This window comes from Mytilus californianus, unplaced genomic scaffold, assembly GCF_021869535.1.
Source record: "Mytilus californianus isolate M0D057914Y unplaced genomic scaffold, xbMytCali1.0.p SCAF_9, whole genome shotgun sequence".
Classification (NCBI taxonomy): domain Eukaryota; kingdom Metazoa; phylum Mollusca; class Bivalvia; order Mytilida; family Mytilidae; genus Mytilus; species Mytilus californianus.
This window is the reverse complement of record NW_026262745.1, coordinates 370,069-376,088: the sequence shown is the minus strand read 5'-3', so window position 1 is coordinate 376,088 and position 6,020 is coordinate 370,069. Positions and strand designations below refer to the sequence as shown.

General features: G+C 32.9%; 1 long non-coding RNA gene across 1 annotated transcript; it reads right to left on the bottom strand.

The window, feature by feature from the left end:
* Positions 1 to 896: 896 nt before the first annotated feature.
* LOC127715914 (uncharacterized) lies at positions 897 to 5,155 on the bottom strand. Its single transcript, XR_007988676.1, has 2 exons — positions 4,394 to 5,155; positions 897 to 1,292 (listed from the first exon to the last, which is right to left on the bottom strand). It is a non-coding gene; the product is annotated as an uncharacterized LOC127715914 (long non-coding RNA).
* Between the last annotated feature and the right edge of the window lie 865 nt (positions 5,156 to 6,020).

Genomic DNA, 6,020 nt, shown 5'->3' with positions numbered 1-6,020 from the left:
TATTTGTATCATTATTTAATATCTCTGTGTCTATATATATTTTTCACTTGCAATCTAAAAATTTTGCCAAAATTATGGATAAACGGTCAAGGCTCCTGACCCGTACTACCGTATTTCATGCATAGGATCCCACGAAAATAACTTCGTAAATGCATCTCATTCTGATTTTAGTGGTTTGCGGCGAACACAGTATATATAAAGCCTGGCACGAACTCCGAAAATCAAAAAATATAAAAAAAAAACCCAGATATAATCAAAAGACAATTACAAATCGCTGGTAAATATAGAAATTTTCGTTTGCAAAATCTAATACTAAACACTGGACACTTTTAATTTGCAAAACACTCATTTGCAAATCCGCCGCCGCCTCTCCTTAGAGCTACAGTGTCGTGTATATAACCAAAATGTGCGGAATTACATGGGATTCAATAATTTAATTGCTTTTCTGCTGTTATTATTATAGATATTTTGTAATTTGATTTAGAAAAACATGGGATTTTCAATATCCCATGGGATAGGGCAAATCCCATGGGATTGACCATTATCCCATGGGATTTCGGTTAAATCCCATAGGATTTTTTGGGGTCCCATGGGATAATTGTAGTCCCATGGGATATTTGTTGTCCCATGGGACAAAAAAAATCCCATGGGACTATAATTATCCCATGGGATTTTTAATATCCCATGGGACACATGGGATAAAATAAAATCCTATGGGATTCAAATTATAAATATACAGTAAATAAATGTGTATGTTACAATGAATTCTGTTTGGTAGTAAATTGTTTTAAGATGAATCTTTTTAGTTGAATATCTTTTTTTCCTTGGAAATGTTAATGCAATTATATTGTTCTATAACTGTTCAAAACTAAACTTTTAAACAACAAAGCAGATAATGTAAGTATCAATATATGTTTATTTATGAATTCTAGAATACTTTTTTGAAACACAATTTTTCCCATTTGAAATCAATGAAAACTCTATTAATAGGCTTAACATACTAGTAGCTTTTTACATGAATCTATTTTTTTTTCAGGATATCCCTCCACCCAAAAAATTAATAGTTTCTTATCATCCAGCATTGTGTGATCGTAATGTATAGTCCACTGTTTGGCCATTCAGCACAGAACATAGTCATTATTGTTGTTTTAATATCTTTAGATATTTAATAGAACTTCAATTCATTGACTGAGTGATGAAAATAATAACTGATCTGACTTTTGTCTTTGAATTTATTTTGGTCTTGTTTCTGTGTTTTCTCTTTTTATTCTAAGTGATGAATTTCAATCCTTCTGAAAAAGAACCAATAAAATCCGAAGTTATGGATAATAAAAAATTGTTTGCATACATGTAGCAATAACATATGATTTTCAATAAAAATAGCTATGCGGTATGGATTTTACTGATTGTTGAAGGTTGTCCAGTGTCATCAGTTGCTAACCTCCTACATCCTTTGGTCTCTGATGGAGAGTTGTCAAATTAGCAACATACCACATCTTCCTATTCTAATATTATATAACAATCAATTTATGTATTCTTCTTTATAACATTTGGGTATTTCCCCAGTTATATATATATATATATAGATCAATGTTAAAACTTTAGGCAATTACAATAAAATTCCATTTTTCACAAGAATTTGCAATATATTATACAGAAAACCAACAATAGAAACAGCACTTCTTCAAGCTTCTGAAGTTATGAAAGAGTTCCACTTGTGTTTTATTTCAATTAGAAAATACATTGAACTCTTTGGACATGTTGGAAATTATAACATTGATACAAAAAATTATATTGTTTTTTTTTCTTATTTTTGTGTTGTTCGGTTGCTGTCTCATTTTTATATATGGTTATACATATATCCTAAATCTTCTTTTTTTTTAAACTTAATCATTAATAGTAAAAATGGGATATTTTTTATTTTGATAATCTCAAAACATTATTATTCTATCAAATAACTTATTTCCAAGTTCACAAAACACCAATGTGTCAGATATTAAATTTAAGACATGTATAAACATGATCAACAAGCAGTTGACAGGATGTCATGCAAAAATCTCACTAATATTAAACTTTCACAAAAACTCCATACTCAGCGAGTACTATTAACGTTCTTTATAGTATATGACAAATTCCTAATACAGGACACCATGCCTGGTAAACACTAGCATGTGTCAATGTCTAGTCAATCATGTAATCAGGCTCAAAATCTTAGTTTGGCACTGAATTTAAAAATTCAACACATAATGAACATGTGTATGAAATTCAACTTTATGGTAAGCTATATACCTTAACCTAAAACTTTAACCTAAGAATGTACTATAGTTTCACATTATGACATTTCTATGTTCAGTGATTCATAAAATCAGGGTAAAAACAGTAAAAGTGGTGTATAATGTATAAACAAGAGTGCACACGCTGAAATGTTGCGCCTTCCTTACTAATCATTGATATCATGTTGATAGTCCTAAATATAAAGCTTTACTACAACTATCACATAAACTCAACATGATCCAAGAAAATGAATTCAAGGTCATATGAACCTGACAAGAAATATATGTACACCTTACAATCATTCAATATACTAAATACAGTTGAACTATTGCTTATAGTTTCTAACATTGTCTAAGAAGCAGACTTAACCAAGAAAACTAAACATTGACCAATGAACCATGAAAATGAGGTGAAGGGCAGATGAACCATGCCAGGCAGACATGTACAGCTTACAATCCTTCCATACAACACATATAGCTGACCTATTGCTTATAGATTAAGAAAAACAGACCAAAACACAAAAACTTAACACTGAGCAATGAACCGTGAAAATGAGGTCAAGGTCAAATAAAACCTGCGAGACTGACATACATGTACATCATAAAATGTTTCCATACACCAAATATAGTTGAACTATTGCATTTAGTATTAGAAAAAAAGACCAAAACTCAAAAATTTAACTTTGGCTACTGAACCATGAAAATGAGGACAAGGTCAGATGACACCTGCCAGCTAGACATGTACACCTTAAAATCATTCCATACACCAAATATAGTAGACCTATTGCATACAGTATAAGAAAAACAGACCAAAACACAAAAACTTAACTATAACCACTGAACCATGAAAATGAGGTCAAGGTCAGATGACACCTACCAGTTGGTCATGTACACCTTACAGTCCTTCCATACACCGAATATACTAGACCTATTGCTTATAGTATCTGAGATATGGACTTGACCACCAAAACTTAACCTTAAATATAAAAAAGAAGATGTTGTATGATTGCAAATGAGACAACAACTCTTCACAAGTGACCAAATGACACAGAAATTAACAACTATAGGTCACCGTACGGCCTTCAACAATGAGCAAAGCCCAAACTGCAGTCAGCTATAAAAGGCCCCGAAATGACAATGTTAAACAATTTAAACGAGAAAATTAACGGCCTAATTTATGTACAAAAAATGAACGAAAAACAAATATGTAACACATAAACAAACGACAACCACTGAATTACAGGCTCCTGACTTGGGACAGGCACATACATACAGAATGTGGCGGGGTTAAACATGTTAGCGGGATCCCAACCCTTCCCCTAACCTGGGACAGTGGTGTAACAGTACAACATAAGAACAAACTATAAAAATCAGTTGAAAGAGGCTTAACTCATCAGATGGATAAAAATACAAATACTACAAATACAAGTGGACGTGGCCGGGTAGTTGTACATCCAAACAACAAAAAGACACTAAGTATAGATCTGAGAGTACTCGCAGTTACTGACAGCTAGTACAAAGCCACTAACAACTAATAAAAAAAATCATGCATCTAAGACTAATTTCTTGTTCACTGATCCATGAAATGAGGTCTAGGTCAGGTGAAAACTCTCTGACGAGCATGAGGACCTTGCAAGGTACGCACATACCAAATATAGTTATCATATTACTCATAATATGAGAGAAATTAACATTCAAAAAATTCTGAACTTTTTTTTCAAGTAGTCACCGAACCATGAAAATGAGGTCAAGGACAATGGACATGTTTCAGACAGAATTGGTAACATGACATGCATGAGGCATCTATATACAAAGTATGAAGCATCCAGGTCTTCCACCTTCTAAAATAAAAAGCTTTTAGGAAGTTAGCTAACGCCACCGCCGTAGCCGCCACCAGATCACTATCCCTATGTCGAGCTTTCTGCAACAAAAGTTGCAGGCTGGACAAAAATACATGAACATTTTAAAGTACTAAATTTTAAGTATATACATGTAAAACCACAAGTTACTAACTGAAGTTCAGTCTCATGGTGAACTGTAACCAAAAACTTTAAGTGAATACAATTTAGAGAAAGACAGATGGACGCACAAACACTATCAAAACAGAGCATAAAACTTACCGAACAAGATCTTTCAGAAGCAGGAAAATTGAAGTGTTTCTTTTCTTTCTCTGCCCTCCATGATATAAACTTCAAATTCATTTATGCAAAATATGAAAATCTGCAAAAGTAGGACCTTGTACCGCAGCTTATCCACATTTTGACTTTTGAACTGCATTGTTCTTTTCATCTTGCTGGCAACCTAAACATAAAAAAAAAAAAATGATAAACACATAATTCTGGATTAACTTCGTGTTTTTATTTTTGTTGGTACAAACAATTTTTTCCAACTTTAAACTAAATCTGTCTCTGCTTTAAAAAACAACTCGAAACCATTATTAACTAGATGTATTTATCTTAATTGAAAACAATTTCTTGAGTTTTTCTCATTTGTATCACCCTGTTATTATATATAAATTTTATTTTTGTCCCTTTTTAAAAATAGGAATGCATGGTTTAAATTCCTCAATAATCATGATAATTCTAGGTCAGTCAATTAAAAATGTATGAATAAATTATTCAACCTATATACTATTAATATCAATATATTTATTTTTTGATAAAAACTAGGCTCTGTGTTAAAGACCGTACCTTGACCTATAATGGTTTACTTTTATAAATTGTGAATTGGATGGATAGTTGTCTCATTGGCACTCATACCACATCTTCCTATATCTACAAACAGATTCTATGGGCGAGCAGACATTACACCCTGGAGGTGGTTTTATAAAAAGCATACGACTTAGATGTACCATAAGCATGGAAAAACAATTCAGCAGTCAGTTTCACAAAAAATCTTACAAATAATATTGATAGTAATTAAGTCATGTACAATACAGTATACTTTTATACAATTACTTGTATTTTTTTTTTGTAAAACCGACTCAAGTATACTTATAATCAATCTTAGTCGTAAGTATTAAGTATTATTCGTCTTTTGGATAATTTTATGTTGGTTTATTTTATGAATATGCAGTGGCGGATCCAGAGCTTTTCATGCTTCAGTGATCCCTATATAATCAACCAAATTTTTCCCAAGAAAGGGGGCCCGGGCCCCCTCCCCCCCCCCCCCCCCCCCCCTATTTGAACTTTCAAATTCACAACATGCCGGTGCCTGTGACTGTGTTCAAAGTGGTGGGTTTTCACCCTCGTTGTATTGCGGAATAACGATTTAGGCAAATTGAGAAAAACATCATGTCTGTGGTTGATAATAGTGTGTATGCATTAATTTTCTATACCTTCTTATTTAAATATTTTTCCAATTTTGAGTACTGACGGCAAGTGTTGTAACGTATAGTGTACCAATGTCTTGAGACCAATGTGCTATTTACAAGTGCGATCGAGGAATGCAGGGGAAAGAAACTTATCAATTATGTTTATTCTTAAGACAAAACTGAGCCGCCGTAAAAATGAACCGTGTCGAGAATGTTACTGACACGTAATAGGGCAGAGAACATATGTGTATATATGTCTCTGTAATAGGGTCATCCCTCGAGAACATTAACTAGTACATTGATAATTTACTATGCAGTCAGTATCCCGAAAAAAAACAACGTATGGATGCAAAACGCTTAGTGGTTTCGGCTGACTGCTGATACGTGCACTTTGTCTCAAAATATCCCGGATAGTTGTTTCATTACCAATCATA